Source organism: Protomyctophum bolini (genome assembly GCF_963924005.1).
Source record: "Protomyctophum bolini genome assembly, chromosome: 13".
In the NCBI taxonomy this organism is placed as follows: Eukaryota; Metazoa; Chordata; class Actinopteri; order Myctophiformes; family Myctophidae; genus Protomyctophum; species Protomyctophum bolini.
Genome location: NC_137874.1, coordinates 29,008,723 through 29,024,783, shown reverse-complemented (window position 1 = coordinate 29,024,783; position 16,061 = coordinate 29,008,723). Strand labels below are relative to the sequence as shown.

Here is a 16,061-nt window from a genome sequence, read left to right as displayed (position 1 = left end):
TTGACTGTCCCCTTTTCTACCACATCACATAACATTCATCCACAGCCAAGCCAGATGATGATAATGTTGATGATGATTGTGGAAAAAGTGACTCATCATCGAGACAGATCCTCACTTTGTGGAGTCTCATGCATAAATAAACACACCTTAATACAATAGCGTATATGATACAGCGATACTATACAGACAAACAAGACGGTTTCAATGCTGCTTCAACCTATAATTTGTATGGTACAGTATATCAATTAGGGGTGCAACAGTTAATCGAACTAATCGATTTAATCAATTATAAAAATTCACACGTGTGAACTGAGCAGTGCAACTATAGATTTATTGTACTGTACTGTGTACTGTATTGTATTGTACTGTGGTTCAGTTCAGTTTTATTTTGGTCATGTGGTCTGTACTGTACTTTGATTATTTTTATAATTATAATTTGATAAAAAATATGCATATCAATTATTTGATTAATCTAAAAGGTAATCGATAGACATCCTTTCTGTGATTTCAGGACTACTGCAATCCCACTGCAATCAAATACTAACTCATTTTTCTATCATGCTGCTGAGCCTTGACTTTAAACCTTTAACACCTTTAACACATTAAAACTATCAATACTTAATACTATCAGCATTCTAGTACACTGTTTAATCAGGAACAGTACTTTCTAGTTTACATACACCTAGTTCCCTGTATCTAAACCCCACTTTACTGGCAGTCCGCTGGTGTAAGTTCCACTGATGTAAGTTCTGGTAGAAGCCATTACCCAAACCATTGTGAATATTCAAGACAATTACAATCAAGACTCCAAATATAATAGGCCGTATTTCAAGTGCTTCTTGTAGCTACTGTAGAGTAGCTACAAGCCTAATTTATGCTCATGGCAGTGTTGCACGTCAAAAATATCAGAACTACAAGCTACACTGTCCTGCACCAGTGCTCACAACGCGTCGAGGATGAGATGCACTGTGAGCCATGGTGGACAAAGTACTCAACTGAGTCAAAGGACTGTATAGAATAGATCCTCCTGGTTCAGTCAGACAACTCAAGAAGGATGTAATATATATATTTATTGAATATAAGATAATCAATGCAATATATTTATTATGGTTTGGCGATGTATTGGATCTGCTTTTTAGGTACTCGGGATCAAGCACATCAGTCCCGACCATAGGGACTCTGAATCCCCCCGTACCTAAAACAGTAGATCCAAAACGACAGGTGGTAGCTGGGGTGGAGGTGGGTGAGCACTTTGTATACAGCAGCGCAAAGTATATAATTAAGCAGAATTGAGCGCAGGTTGTATGACAGCAGCACGCTGATACAGCAGCAGTAGGCAAGCAAGAAGGCAGAGGAATGTAAACCTCTGGTTCAAGTAGCCGGTATGAGAGATGGGGTGAGCTGTGATTGGCTGAGTGAATCATGTGGATGGTGCTGCGGTGGCCCAATTAACGGCCGGCGCGCTGACTGAGGTTCCCTGACTGAACTTGCTCTGCGCATGTCTACGACAGGCGCAAATGCTCATTTGTCTTTCTTTGGGTGCAGGCTTTGCACTTCTGTGGTGCAGCTTGTCTTTTTGTAGTTTGTTTTTTATTTTTGATACTCTCCCTTGAAATGTTGTTGTTGTTGCTGTAAAACCTTTAGGCCTGACCTCAACATTTAAAAAAGATCTTCTAAATCCTCCAGTTTCTGAAATAAATATTTTCACTATTTTTCAAATATAGCAAACCTACAACTTCCGGGTCCCTTCCCTACTTCCTTCACAGGTGTTACCGATACTAATTAAGGCTCTGTTCCATTTAGTGTACAGTGGTTCCCAAACCTTTTAATTTCAAGGAACCCAATAACTCTGAGTGTACAAATGGAACCAAATGGACCATTTGTAATTGTGTATACTCCCAGTATATTATTATATATATACTGTATATAGATACTGCCTCCTCATTCCCAAATGACCCCCCTCACCACCCACAGTAACATCCACACATGGGGAAGCCCTACTTATTGAGGACTTCCATCCTGTGCCATGAGAGAATTTGGTCATCGATAGTGATTCATGGGGGGACAAATGATGTTACACTGAGACACTCTGGAATTACCAAGATAAGAATTGCTTCTGCTTGTTAGCTGGCACAGGGGAGGTGTGTGCCAAGCTGTTAATGTGGTTTTCCCATCCCTATTTCCTGTTGGAAGTGAGTGATGAGATCTATAGCCATTTCCTGACTGTCATTAAACTGCTTGGCTCTCAAGATGGTGTATCACATTCTCTGATGTTCTCTGGTTGTGACTCGCATTTGTAGGCAGTAAAGTTGTCTGAAAAGGGATAGAAGTGCCATTCCCACCATAAAGAGCATGGAACGCGTGTTCCAGTGTACTCGAAAGTCCTATAGGCGCTTCAAATAGAAGTAACTTCTCAACCCTATTCTCTGCTCCATTTTATTGTGACTGCAGGTCGCATTTACTATGGAATCGTGCCTTTTGCGTCAGTGTGTTGGTTGGTCAGCTCCATATATGGTGCCCAGGTCTCGTGACATCACGTGACATCAGGGATGGAGATCCCTGATGTCATAGTAAATGCGACCTGTTGTCTCAGTTAAGCCCATATATGGAGATCCCTGATGTCATCAATATTGGCCAGCAACTCTACATCTGACCTCAAACCCTTAGATCTCCATATATGGATATATGTCAGAACCATATGTTCCATATTCCATATGTTGATCCTTCCCCATCCATCCTTCCTCTTAGATGTCTCCCTTTTGACTTATACCTGTCCATTCAAACTCTAGACGGGCCTGCCCCAAAGTTATTACTGCAGCTGTGCCCGGCAGCCAGTCCCTCATCAAACCGGCCCTCAAACCCTGTACAGTACACTCAAGAGAATATATATAATATATATATATATAATACACTCAATACACGCTCCATATATGCCCAGACCTCATCAAATCCTGTACACTCCTCTACACTCAAGCTGCCCCCGCTGCCACCCTTGGATCTCCATATATGTAGCTGACCTGTTCTGACATTCCATAATCACCAAACCATGTACATGTACACGCAAGACATGCTCCTTATATGGCCAGTACAGAATTAATTCCATGTTGATCTGACCCCCTGTGCCAAAGCGCCAGCGCTCGCACAGCAGTCTGCCATCAACGAGGCGGATGCGTGCACGCGACCTTGCCCTCAGGCGTCTTACTGGTATAGTCCAAAACATGCATGCATCAAACAGAGGGCCTGCTTAATTTTGGAGGTCAATTAAGTCACTATTAAACTTCCTCTACTGCAGGCCCTTATCAAATGACTCTGTTACTGATAAGAAAGATATAATTGATGCTTTCAATCAGAATCTTATCTTGGAACATTTATCCATCTTTTTTCTTTTTTCTTTTGTTGCAAAAGGACCAGAGTACTTTCATTGCCTTCCATCGGTGTACCTGCCAAGACAATTAGACATGTCTAATAGCTCCAAACAAGGATACCTGAATATGGCAGGAAACGGGTGTCAAGTTGTGGTGGATAGTAAAAAGTACATTTACTTGAGTACTTACAATGCTTTACTTTTGATTACTTACATAGTTTATAAAGTATGCACCTTTGAATAGCTAAGTATTTTTAAGTACTCCAGTACTTGAACAAGTAGAAATGTGTGCAACTTTCAATTGTAGTTGACGCATTGCAATGTGAGTTTGTAGATTAGCTATTTTTGATTAATAATATACTGTAAATACATGTATTTTGTTTTTCCAAATTAATTTGAATATTTGACACTTTGGAATAAAAAACATCAGTGGTCTAGAACTGGAAGATTTGACTGTTGTATATTGCAATCAAGAATTAGTCAAGAATGATGTGTGTGTGTGTGTGTGTGTGTGTGTGTGTGTGTGTGTGTGTGTGTGTGTGTGTGTGTGTGTGTGTGTGTGTGTGTGTGTGTGTGTGTGTGTGTGTGTGTGTGTGTGTGTGTGTGTGTGTGTGTGTGTGTGTGTGTGTGTGTGTGTGTGTGTGTGTGTGTGTGTGTGTGTGTGTGTGTGTGTGTGTGTGTGTGTGTGTGTGTGTGTGTGTGTGTGTGTGTGTGTGTGTGTGTTAGGGGTATTCACTGTTTATCCCTGCAGGAGTAGGCCCTAATCTCCTATTAATTTGAAGTTGTCAAAGCTGATTACATTTAGGAACCTACCACACATTTCAATCCATCAGAGGTGTGTGTGTATGAAAAATCTACAATTAAGGACAAATTTGTAGGCTACCAACTTGCCAATGTCTAATGGCATTGTTCATTATCACTTACTGGTCTTGCATTCTGTTCTCATACTTGTTCCTTGTTGAATACTCCAACTTGCAGTCAAAGTGCTTTAACCCGCCAGGCGATCTCCACATGCCGTGACTGTCGGAACAAATTGCTCGGAGAGTGAATGAGTTTGCACTTCAGTTGCTGACTTGGATCGAACCCAACTGGTCTCCTAAAAACTCTCACCGCTCACTGTGGCAATACTGGCAGGAATAATCTCTGATTTAAATTGTTCCCAATGAAGTGTTACTTTAAAACCTTGTGTTGACTGTCCAATTATTTTACGTTTTTGAAACAACTTTCGAAGCTGGAAACAAGAAAATGAGAACTCATGTCTATGATGTTCAACCTAAAGGTCTCTACAGTCTACAGTATATGTCAGAATAGAATTGAATTAGCTGTGCTCTATTCTGTTTATCTGTGCATTGGTATGTCATCACACATTGGGTTCTTGGCAATGGGAAACAGGAGTTGGTAGTGTTTACACAAGCACAAACTGCCATTGTTATTTAATTAAAACACATTGACTGCGACAATTGTTTCAGTCTGCCAAGGGTATTTTAAAGTGAGGTGCCTTATTCAAGGGTACAATATAGCTGCAAGCAGCGACAACAGGGGCCAAGCAATAAGAAAAAAAGTGATATGCAATACACACAATAAGCCATAGAAACATATGAAGTTGAGAGAATGAAGACCATACAAATAACAAATGGGAATTTTAAATAGCTAACCTTGAACTATGTTAAACCTAACCTTAACCCAAAAATCCCCCCAAAAGTATATTATATAGAGAAGGTGGGGTCCTGAGAGGATTCCCACCCTGGAGAATAGACTTAAGTCGGAAGCCCAAGCACGGCAATGGAATTTTCTTTCCATGTGCAACAGAGGAGTGCCTGGCAGGGCATTAGAGAGAACTCGCTAACGCTCTGGACCAGGGCTAGGAGGGTGTCACTCGTCCCATCTGGTACCCAGGAAGGGTGACCCTTCTGATGTGTTGAGCAGCCGAGGGACAGTCTTCTCTCAGCACTGGAAATGCGCCTCGCTTATTGTGCGTAAGACAATTGGAGTTTCAGCGCTATGTGGCATGACCCTCGAGTCTACCATACTGTAAAAATATTTATTTGGGGTTTTATTATTGATAGGACAGTAGGCTGACCGGAAATGGGCAGAGAGAGATGTGAAGTGACACGCAGCAAAGGCCGTCGGGATCGGGACTCAAATCCACAACGCGCTGTCAGGCTACATTGTAGCCTAGGTACGCCAGCTTGATAATTTTGATTGCATTCTGTGTGTGCGCATAGTAAGGAAAGAGCTGCACTGTCACTCACTGCACTGGATTCGAGACCAACTTAGGGCTGATCCAAAGGCTTTTGACTTTTCTCACTCTACCTACTCTACTGTAGCAACGTGCAAGCAATGTGCCAGACCACATCTCATTTTAAGACCCACAGCGCCGCCCATCAGTGCACATAATGAGCAAAATGATTTGGTCATTATACTGTACGATGTGGGCACTGGGCGTGAAAATGACAACTCCATTGGTTGTAAATTAGCACAGACACTTGCGCTGCACTTAGCACCGTCTAGCGCCAGGTTGGAGATAGGGCGGGCCCTGAGGATTTTACAGTGTCTAGCGGCGGGTTGGAGGATTTTACAGTGTCGATTGACAAGGTTTAGAACCAATGAACTATCAAATGTCACTCAACCAGACAGGCCAGTCAAAAGTTCTTACATCTCCTCTGGAGACAAACGGCACAAGGTGTGAAACCTTTAACCTTGTGACGGACGTTGTTTGTCATGGTACACTCTTTAGCTGCTCTGACTGCCCAGTTTACAAATAGCTTTTTCTGGTGCAAAGAATGGAAATGAGACATAATCTTTTTATTTTCGTCAAGCAACATTGTTGCTTCCTACTAGCAGTAAGTTATTGTGTGAGGAAAAGTCAAACCCATGACCACTGTGTATAAATGAATACCATTTCCTCTCAGACCACGCTACTCAAGCTCAGTCTCAGTCCACTGCTGCTAACGGCCCACTCGAAAAATATCTAATAATTACAATGTTTCTCCAAATACTGGTACTAAAATATTAACTAGCATAACGCTTGACTGAACGGCCCCATCTATACTAGCATCTATTTTTTGTACTCCCCAACCCCCCTCTACACTAAATGCCCTGCAGCTTTGTCATATTTCCTGACCCATCTTTTTTTTTTTTTTTTAAGAAAGAAAAATAAATGGGGCCATTTTCCATTGCACTTTGTGAAGGCAACCAGTAACAGTTCTCCCCTGAGATGTCAAAGTACATTCGTTCACAAGATGAAAACAGAAAGCCCCGAAAAATCTCTTTCTCTCCCTCGCCTTCTCTCTCTATCTCTTTCCCTCAATGCATATTTTGACCCTTAAGTGAAATAGAAGGATCCACTCTGTAGAAAAATAGAAATACTACCACCAGTCGCACTTAACAACCGGAAAGGAAAGAACAGCTCTCCAACAAACAAACTCTTTATCTTTTCAGATAAAATATATTTCCACCAATTGGCAATTGCCAGTCCATTCTAAACAAAAGTAGGGTTTTTTTGTTTGTTTTTTAATTCAACAATCAATTTAGTGTACAAACTAGCAGCTAAATATTATGCTCTGTAACATTCATTGTCATACAACAGGTCAGTCGCTCAGTAAGTAAGAATATTATGCTCTGTAACATTCATTGTCATACCACAGGTCAGTCACTCAGTAAGTAAGAATATTATGCTCTGTAACATTCATTGTCATACCACAGGTCAGTCACTCAGTAAGTAAGAATATTATGCTCTGTAACATTCATTGTCATACCACAGGTCAGTCACTCAGTAAGTAAGAATATTATGCTCTGTAACATTCATTGTCATACCACAGGTCAGTCACTCAGTAAGTAAGTCGGATGGTCCATTCTTTTTGTTTACCCGCTTCCCCTTTTAATTAGTTTTGTTTTGGTTAACTCATTCTTACAGTATGTACTGCTGTATATATGTATTTCTAGTCTACATATATAACTGGAAAAGAAAAACTGCCTCAGTATCAAGTGCTTTTTGGCCTCAGGGTGGTGCTAGAGGACAGTCCATCGTGTCACCAAAATATGTGGGACCATCCTCTGGGGAGCAGGAAGTTAGCAGTAGTTTTAATAGAAGAAGGGTAGACCCTATTTACATTTCTTATTGAGCCTTAAATGGTACCATACCTGTTTAAGGACCATACTATGAACTGAGCTAGAGAACCTTTTCCAGCTCGATGTGGCACTAAAACCTTTTTTTCCCATTCCATATAGACCCTTTTTTGCGTGCGAGTGTACAGTGTGATTACCATATCAGTGTATCAACACTTTTCACTGCTGTTCTAATAAGCTCCTCGTAAGCCACTGAATGTTGTGACCTGCTGCTGTTTGCCAAGATCATACGCTGACTTAATCTCCCAGTATCGACAACCGTCAATTGAGTCTGATATTGACACGTTAGACGCTGATGTCAAGTCAACGTCAAGTTAAGCTGCATTTGCGTATTGTAGCTCATTTCATACAAGAACGTCAATAGATGTGTATGCATGCATGCGTGCGTGCGTGCGTGCTCATGTTCAGTTCAGTGTGTGTACCTGACACCCTAGCCCGGATGGCCTTGAGATGCCACCATCATTCTTTTGTATTTATTTTCATCTCTTCGTGTGGACTTTGGAGGAAATCTGGATGCCATAGGGTGTGGCTAACATATTCGGTTGCATGAAGTCAAAACAAATAAGTGGATTGCACAGGACTGCATCTCTGCATTTTCAAGCAATAGTCAGATAAAAGAACAGGAAGAAGAGTTGGCCATGGAAACTTCACTGTAAACCGAGTCGAGGCCATTTGGTTCCATTTGTACATTCCGAGTTACAGATCCGTAAGGATCCATTTGGTTTGTAACCCATCAATCATTTAGCTAGGGACCACCTGGGAGAATGAATTTGGTTCCATTTGTACATTAGCTGGCCATAAATAATGTGATTAATCACATGCACGTGTACTTTATAGCGTATTGAGCTATACATATTACTTAGACTATAGCATGTCCACCAGAGGACAATGTAATGTCCATCCTCCCCGTTATCTTCAGTGAAAACAAATATTTTGTTATTGTTGTTAAATACGATTCTGAATCTACAGTTTTAGATGTCTTAAGTCTAGTTTTGTCGGCCGACTGAATGTTCAGTATTTTCTGCAATCACACCACAGTGTGCATCCTGTATGTCTGAAGTCCTATTCAGTGTACAATTGTTTTGTTTGTGCTGACACAGGTCCAGGAGCCAAACTAAATGAATTGTGTGTAAGCCATACTTCCTGTGTCTGATGCAGGAAGAAGAACCCATGGAATGTTGCTAGTGTATTTGTATCACTACTGGAGAGCAGTGTTGCCTTGGTAGATACAGTCCTACCGCATAACACACCAACAACAATAAGCATTTCAAATTAGAAGATGGGGTCCCTCCATACACCGGTAGAGAGTGTGTGTGTGTGTGTGTGTGTGTGTGTGTGTGTGTGTGTGTGTGTGATAATCTGATAATCAGAGTTATCAGTGTGTGTGCGCACGCTGATAACTCTGATAATCAACTCATTGCTTAGCAACAGTGGGCTCCATAGCAACGGTGGAGCATTCACACTACAATGTAGCAGGAGAAGCACGATGATGCAGCCAGTCTGCTGTCACTACTCAATGGCTGCTGCTCACATCAAACCAACACACCACTCTGTTAAATGCTGCTGCTCACATCAAACCAACACACCACTCTGTTAAATGCTGCTGCTCACATCAAACCAACACACCACTCTGTTCAATGCTGCTGCTCACATCAAACCAACACACCACTCTGTTCAATGCTGCTGCTACTAGAAGTCTCCACCAGTATGTTTGGACAAAATGTGTAGGAGTAATATTATGAAAGATGAACAGATCTGTGTTGAACACGTGACTATAGAGATAGTGTTTTGCAAGAATTGGCCTCATGGTGGCGCTATAACAGGCAGATGCAGAAAAAATGTAGGGCAAAGGGCCTCTACCTCTAGGCCATACAAAGTTGTACACAGATCGGTGCAGTTGTAGGTAAAAATAGGAATTGGCCTCTAATAGCGCCACCATGAGGCTGATTTATAAATGTTTAAGTGGCATTTCTCCCTCTGCCTAGTGGGAATGTGCGTGCATAATTGCATGGAAATCGCACGCTGTGTTAAGATTTTAGGCATTTTGTTCAAAACGGACCAATCCTGCAAACTTTGGAGGAAATCTTAGCCAATGGGGATGGAATATGCCTGGGGAAGCGGACATCCGTGTTGATCACATGACTATAGAGATAGTGTATACCTTTTTGTGTGATGTATGGATAAATTGTATAGGAGTAATCTACAGAAATGTGTTTTGCAAAAGTCGGCCTCATTGTGGCGCTCATTGTGACACGTCACACCTATTATGTCCGTCAGGCTGTCACGCATCATGATACACGTCATATATGGCCATCTCCATAATGATATGAAGATCATGACACTGACTCCCTTTTGACTGATACCTGTCCATTCAAACTCTAGACACGCCCGCCCCAAAGTAATTAGCGCAGCTGCGCCCAGTAGCCGGCAAAAACTAGACTCGACAGGCCCTAAAAGTAAGGCCCGGCCCTACCTGGGCCCTAACTGGGCTAGCCCCAGGCTCCGCCTGGCCTTACTAATTGGCATACATTTTTCACCCTACCCGGCCCGAAAACATTAATGAAAAAAAAAATCCATATATGGGCATTCCCAGACCTGTAAAGGGCAAGGTCGCTTCTCGCCCTCAGGACGTCTTACTGGTAATATAAACTAATAATAATAACAACTAGAAATGCACTCTGTCGAGGTGCCAACTTGCAACTTGCACACAGGCTATATGTAGGCCATATGTACATGGCCTACATACATGACCTTATACCAACCTTGAAACATACCTTAGTTACGTCACCATCAACAGCCAATTCTTACCCCGACATACATACAGATTTTACAAAGAAGTCCCCCTTTTAAATACATATATGCATACATACATACATACATACCTACCCAGCCGATCACCAAACGTTAGTTATGTCATTAAGAATGGTAGCCCCCTATTGGCCGGTGGACAACACCGACATACCCAGCCGATTACAGTACTTGAACGCTCTGCTTGCGCAAGTAATAATACAACTTTGAATGAACCAATCTAGTTAATACTATAGTACTATAATACAAAATGACCTGTAGTTTGGTAGTGTTGCATAAAACGGTGGGTCTAATGAAAAGGGACACAAGAACAAGACCTTTTATTGCACTTTCTTCATCTTATTATGAGAATATGCACCCAATGCCTTTGACATAGTTATAAAGGGGGCGAGGGCTGGTTGGATATGGCTCTCATTATTCAAACTTGGACATTGTAAGTGAAATATGCTGGCTGACACACACCCACATCAGGAGTGCCATATCCATGGCAACGGTTTAGGCTCAGGATACTTGGGAATGTACTCGACAGGATATTTTGTTAGTGCCTGCATAAAACTATGTGAAAACACTGCGCTCAGAGCAAACCTCCACCACAGGCCAAAGACTCTAATACTTAATTTATACTCTCATGGGACGGTGTCACACGCATATGGCGTGAGATTGTAGACTGGCGATTACAAAATATAAAATCACAAAGTTATCAGAACACAGACATCTTGTTTAATGGTTAACATGTTTACCCAGCAGTCAGAAACAGAACTTTCATTTCATTTGGAGCAAAGACAAGTGTTCACAGTTTGCTCCAAAAAACTATTACAATCAAGACAAGAGTTCATACTGTAGTTGCACGCCACATACTGTAGTTTCAATAGATGTTTACACTGAATAAAGGTGCAGGATTGACACAGTGTCCTGCCAAGACTTACCCTATCTTTCATAGTGGGAGTGACATCTCCTACCCAGGAAACAAATCAAGTATGTGGGGAAAAACATGAAATGGTAAATCAATAAAAACTAACTTTAGGATGTAGTTTGTTGGTGTAGATTTACACAGTTAAGAAGATACAGTGGCACACAGCTTAGCATAAATAGTGGTGAAATATAGTGGCCCTTAAGGACATCATGGATTATAGATTTGTCTAAATTGGGGGCCAAGTGTGGGCCTCAAACTGATTCTGTACAAACAGTACAGTATATCATTATTTTTCGAGCACAATAAGCTAGGCCAGTACAGTATTGTATGCCTTGAGGTGTGTATGATTTGTGAGGAAAATGTAGTGACAATCACATAGTCTCTTCTTTTTGTTAGTAGTCCAATTAACAAAACTCTTAACCATGAGTGCAGTGAGAGTGTGCCAGTGTTGGCCTCACACTAAACGGAAAGGATAGGGAACGGAAAGGATGACCTATTACATCCGCCCCTAACAACAATTGAAGACACTGCTCTGAAGGAGGTCAGTGGCTTTAAATACCTGGGCGCATGGGTCAACTCCACAGAGAAGGACCTCCAAGTGAGGAGAGCGCCTGCATGCAGAGCTCTTAATCACATGACCAGTGTGTGTAATCCAACCTCCCCCGACACATCAAGATCTGTTTCTTTTCTGCGACTGTGGAGTCTGTTTTCCTTTCACGGCTGTGAGTGCTGGATACTGATGCAAGCCGTGCCCCTGGATGGGTGCTATACCAGAATGCTATATATGGTGCTGAACATCAGAAAAGGAAGGGTATTACACACAACTGTGTCTGTACAGTAGAAAAATGTATAAGTTGACAACGTTTCAATCCTAGTGGGTGTTCATCAGGTCTGATAGAGACCTAGACCCAGACCTACTGCACATATGTATAAACAGAGCTTACCTTTAAACGCATTTTAAATCTGAAGGATTTGTTTCAAAAAGCTTTATACCTTGATATGACTACGATGCAATACAACATAGCTCTGTATATACAATACTTGTATATACTTTCCCCATTTTCAACCGTTTTTTGTTATATTTTGACACTTGCTGTGGCAATGTAAATGTATGTTTTCTCATGCCAAAAAGCTCAATTGAATATAATTGATACAAGTGTTATATACATTTTTTTTCTACTGGAGGAGCCAGTACAGGAGGATAGTACAGTAAGACACAGTGTGCAGACTTCATTTTATAATGTAAGTATTTTAGTTTAGCACCTGTGCGTGCTTCCATTTGGACTCTGTTTCTGGTGCTGAACATCAAACAAGGTGAACGCATTACGAACAATCGTCCGTACGGGGCACTACCAAGTTTATCAGAGAAGATAGCAGATACTGTGGGAACCTACTCCTATAAAGAAAGATGCTGGTGCAGAAAGCACAAACGAGCTGGCCAGAAGAATTGAGATGACTGTAGACCCCAATGGAGTAGAGGGCTCGTCTGAGGGCAACGTAGAGAGAATAGTGTCATCATATGAAAGTAAATTATACAATGTATTGTGGTAAATAATCCTTTGTACTCATTTATGCGACAAAATTGTTACCAAGACGCTGCTATTCATCACACCTTCATGGTCCAATGCTTTAGTTTAATCCATTTTGTTTTTTTAATATGTAAAGCTCACTTCATGTAGAGAATCTGCCCTTTTACTTATATTACTTTTATTTACGTTATGGTGATATAATCTGATGTACAGTATACAAATCCATAATGGAATGAAGTAGAATTATAGAATGTACTGTATCGCTGCCATGATTCTTTTCATAATTGATTAATCTGCAGATTATTTGTTTAAATATGATTATTTTATAATGGAATACCGGTAGAATAGAATTACACAGAGAAAAACAGACATTTTACCCAAGAACTACTTTTCATTCCATATGGAGCAAAGTTTTCACATTTTGGTCCAAAACACTCAGGAAGTGATTATGAACAAGCCAAGACGTCATGGTTTTAGATGTTTACACTGATTTAAGTTGTAGGATTCACAAGATCACAGACTTCCTCTATCTTTCATGATATGGGAGTGACATATCTCATTCCCGGCAAACTTCAGAGAATGTGGATTGATGTTGATTTTGTCATTTGACATTTGTTTTAAGCCCTATATCTATATCAGTTGTGGCCAATCTACTCTCGTTCTGAGCATGTACCGTACATCTGATCTTCTATCTATATATTTTTTTGCCTAAAGTAAAGTGCCCAATATAGGGATACCAGGTCAAAAGTGGCACACAGCTTAACAGGGGCAAAGAAATATATAGTGGTGAAAGGGTAAGTTAAATTCAAAGAGCCCCAGGGACATCATCCTCGGGCCCTTAAGGACATCATGGATTATAGATTAGTCTAATGCCTTATATTGGGAACCCGGTGTGAAGCTCTAACTGCTCTTCTCTGTTTTACATTCACCAGGCCTACGCTCATCAACACATTTGGGAATAAAACGTATATTGCACTGCACTTTAATTCCTTCTTTCTATACACACTACACTACAGTATATTCCCTCAGTGTGTTTTTGAAACGGGCGTAATAAACTATAGGACAGCACAGTATGCTGGAGTATACTGTATGATTTGCCCACATCCACACGCAGCTACATTTTCCTGATTTTACATTTTACAGCATCAATGCTTTCTACAGTGTGTATGTATATTATACAGGTATACACACACAGTGTGTGTGTATACGTGTATGTATATATATATATATATATATATATATATATATATAAATATTATTTTTTTAATTATTATTTTAAAGATTTGTTTTGTGGCTTTTATGCATTTATTTATAGAATAGTAGTCTGACAGGAGATTGGAGATGGGGATTGACAAGATTGATTAGCAAAGGTTATCGCTGAGATCGGGATTCAAATCCGTGACACGCGGTCAGGCTGTATACGCAGCCTAGGTGCCTAGACCGCTACGCCAGTGGCCCATGCTGCTATTTGAATGGCTGAATATAATAATAATATAATGGCTGAGATTTCTTTACCACTGGCACCGTAGTTCAAGCTGATCACAAAGTAAAACTGACCAAAGCACATTTTGAATATCTCAACCACCAGAAAATTACAAAGCATATTAATAACTGTCCCTTGTCCACCTGGCTATTGGGTTGCCTGTAATGTTATTGTGAAGATTATGCTGCTTATGCTGCTTACAACATACTTTTTTGTATGATACTTGCTACAGTAGTTGCTGCCAAGTGTCAGCTCCGTCTTGTTCATTGAACAGTTCCGCCATGGTTGGAGGCAGCCTTGCTGACACACACACACACACACACACACACACACACACACACACACACACACACACACACACACACACACACACTCACACTCACACTCTCTCTGCTGCTCTCTTGACATAGTAAACACTGACAATTACGTTCACCCACTACTACATATCCGATACTCTCTCGACCTTACTCTCGACTCAACCCAACCTCCCTCATCAGACAATACAAAAATTGTTTTTATGAAGCGTTGTGTTGATAGAATAACAGAACTAATGTAGAAGGGAGGTATACTACTGAGTGAACTTCATCATAGATCGTTCTCTCAGAAACTCGCAAAACGCATACTGTATGTTAGTTATGTTTGTTTTTGTTTTTTTTTACGTTTTACTTTACTTACAGTGCACATGAGTAATGATACAGAAGGGGAAAAAGCAGCAGAGATCACCATATAATAGTCTGTGGGGTTCATCTTCAGCAAAGATCACCATATAATAGTGAGTGGGGTTTCAGCAGAGATCACCATATAATAGTGAGTGGGGTTTCAGCAGAGATCACCATATAATAGTGAGTGGGGTTTCAGCAGAGATCACCATATAATAGTGAGTGGGGTTTCAGCAGAGATCACCATATAATAGTGAGTGGGGTTTCAGCAGAGATCACCATATAATAGTGAGTGGGGTTTCAGCAGAGATCACCATATAATAGTGAGTGGGGTTTCAGCAGAGATCACCATATAATAGTGAGTGGGGTTTCAGCAGAGATCACCATATAATAGTGAGTGGGGTTTCAGCAGAGATCAGTGATCACCATATAATAGTGAGTGGGGTTTCAGCAGAGATCAGTGATCACCATATAATAGTGAGTGGGGTTTCAGCAGAGATCACCATATAATAGTGAGTGGGGTTTCAGCAGAGATCACCATATAATAGTGAGTGGGGTTTCAGCAGAGATCACCATATAATAGTGAGTGGGGTTTCAGCAGAGATCACCATATAATAGTGAGTGGGGTTTCAGCAGAGATCACCATATAATAGTGAGTGGGGTTTCAGCAGAGATCACCATATAATAGTGAGTGGGGTTTCAGCAGAGATCACCATATAATACTCAGTCGGGTTCATCTTCCAAGAAGCATGAAGGTGGAAAGCAATTCCCGGGAAATCAAGCCAAGTCGTTTTTGAGATATCCTGTTTGGCACCAAGTGTTGGATGGACAGACAGAACAAATGAAAATACCATCCTGAGAACCCTGCCACAAGCAGGGCTAAAAATAACAACAAAGATCTAGACAGACAAAATACATGGATGAAATAAGGAAGAGAAACAAATGCAAGTAGAGTGAAGGCAGATAATTCAATCAAGGGGGAGTGAATTCAATTTCAATTCAATGCTTACCGTATGGTCATGTACAAGAAATTATTCCAGTTGATGAATTACTGAACGCTACTGTTTCTAAATTCTATGGTAAAATCCATAGTGATTTTACTATAGATAATTGTCTCCACCAATTGCACTCCGTCCGTGTGTCCGTCCGTCTGTTACCAGCTAATCTCCGGCACCGT

General features: G+C 40.9%; 1 protein-coding gene across 1 annotated transcript in view; it reads right to left on the bottom strand.

The window, feature by feature from the left end:
* The window catches only part of gabrb4 (gamma-aminobutyric acid type A receptor subunit beta4), a gene marked incomplete at both ends in the record, with an annotated part of 64,787 nt that overhangs the window by 27,359 nt on the left and 21,367 nt on the right, over positions 1 to 16,061 (bottom strand). The window lies entirely within an intron of this gene.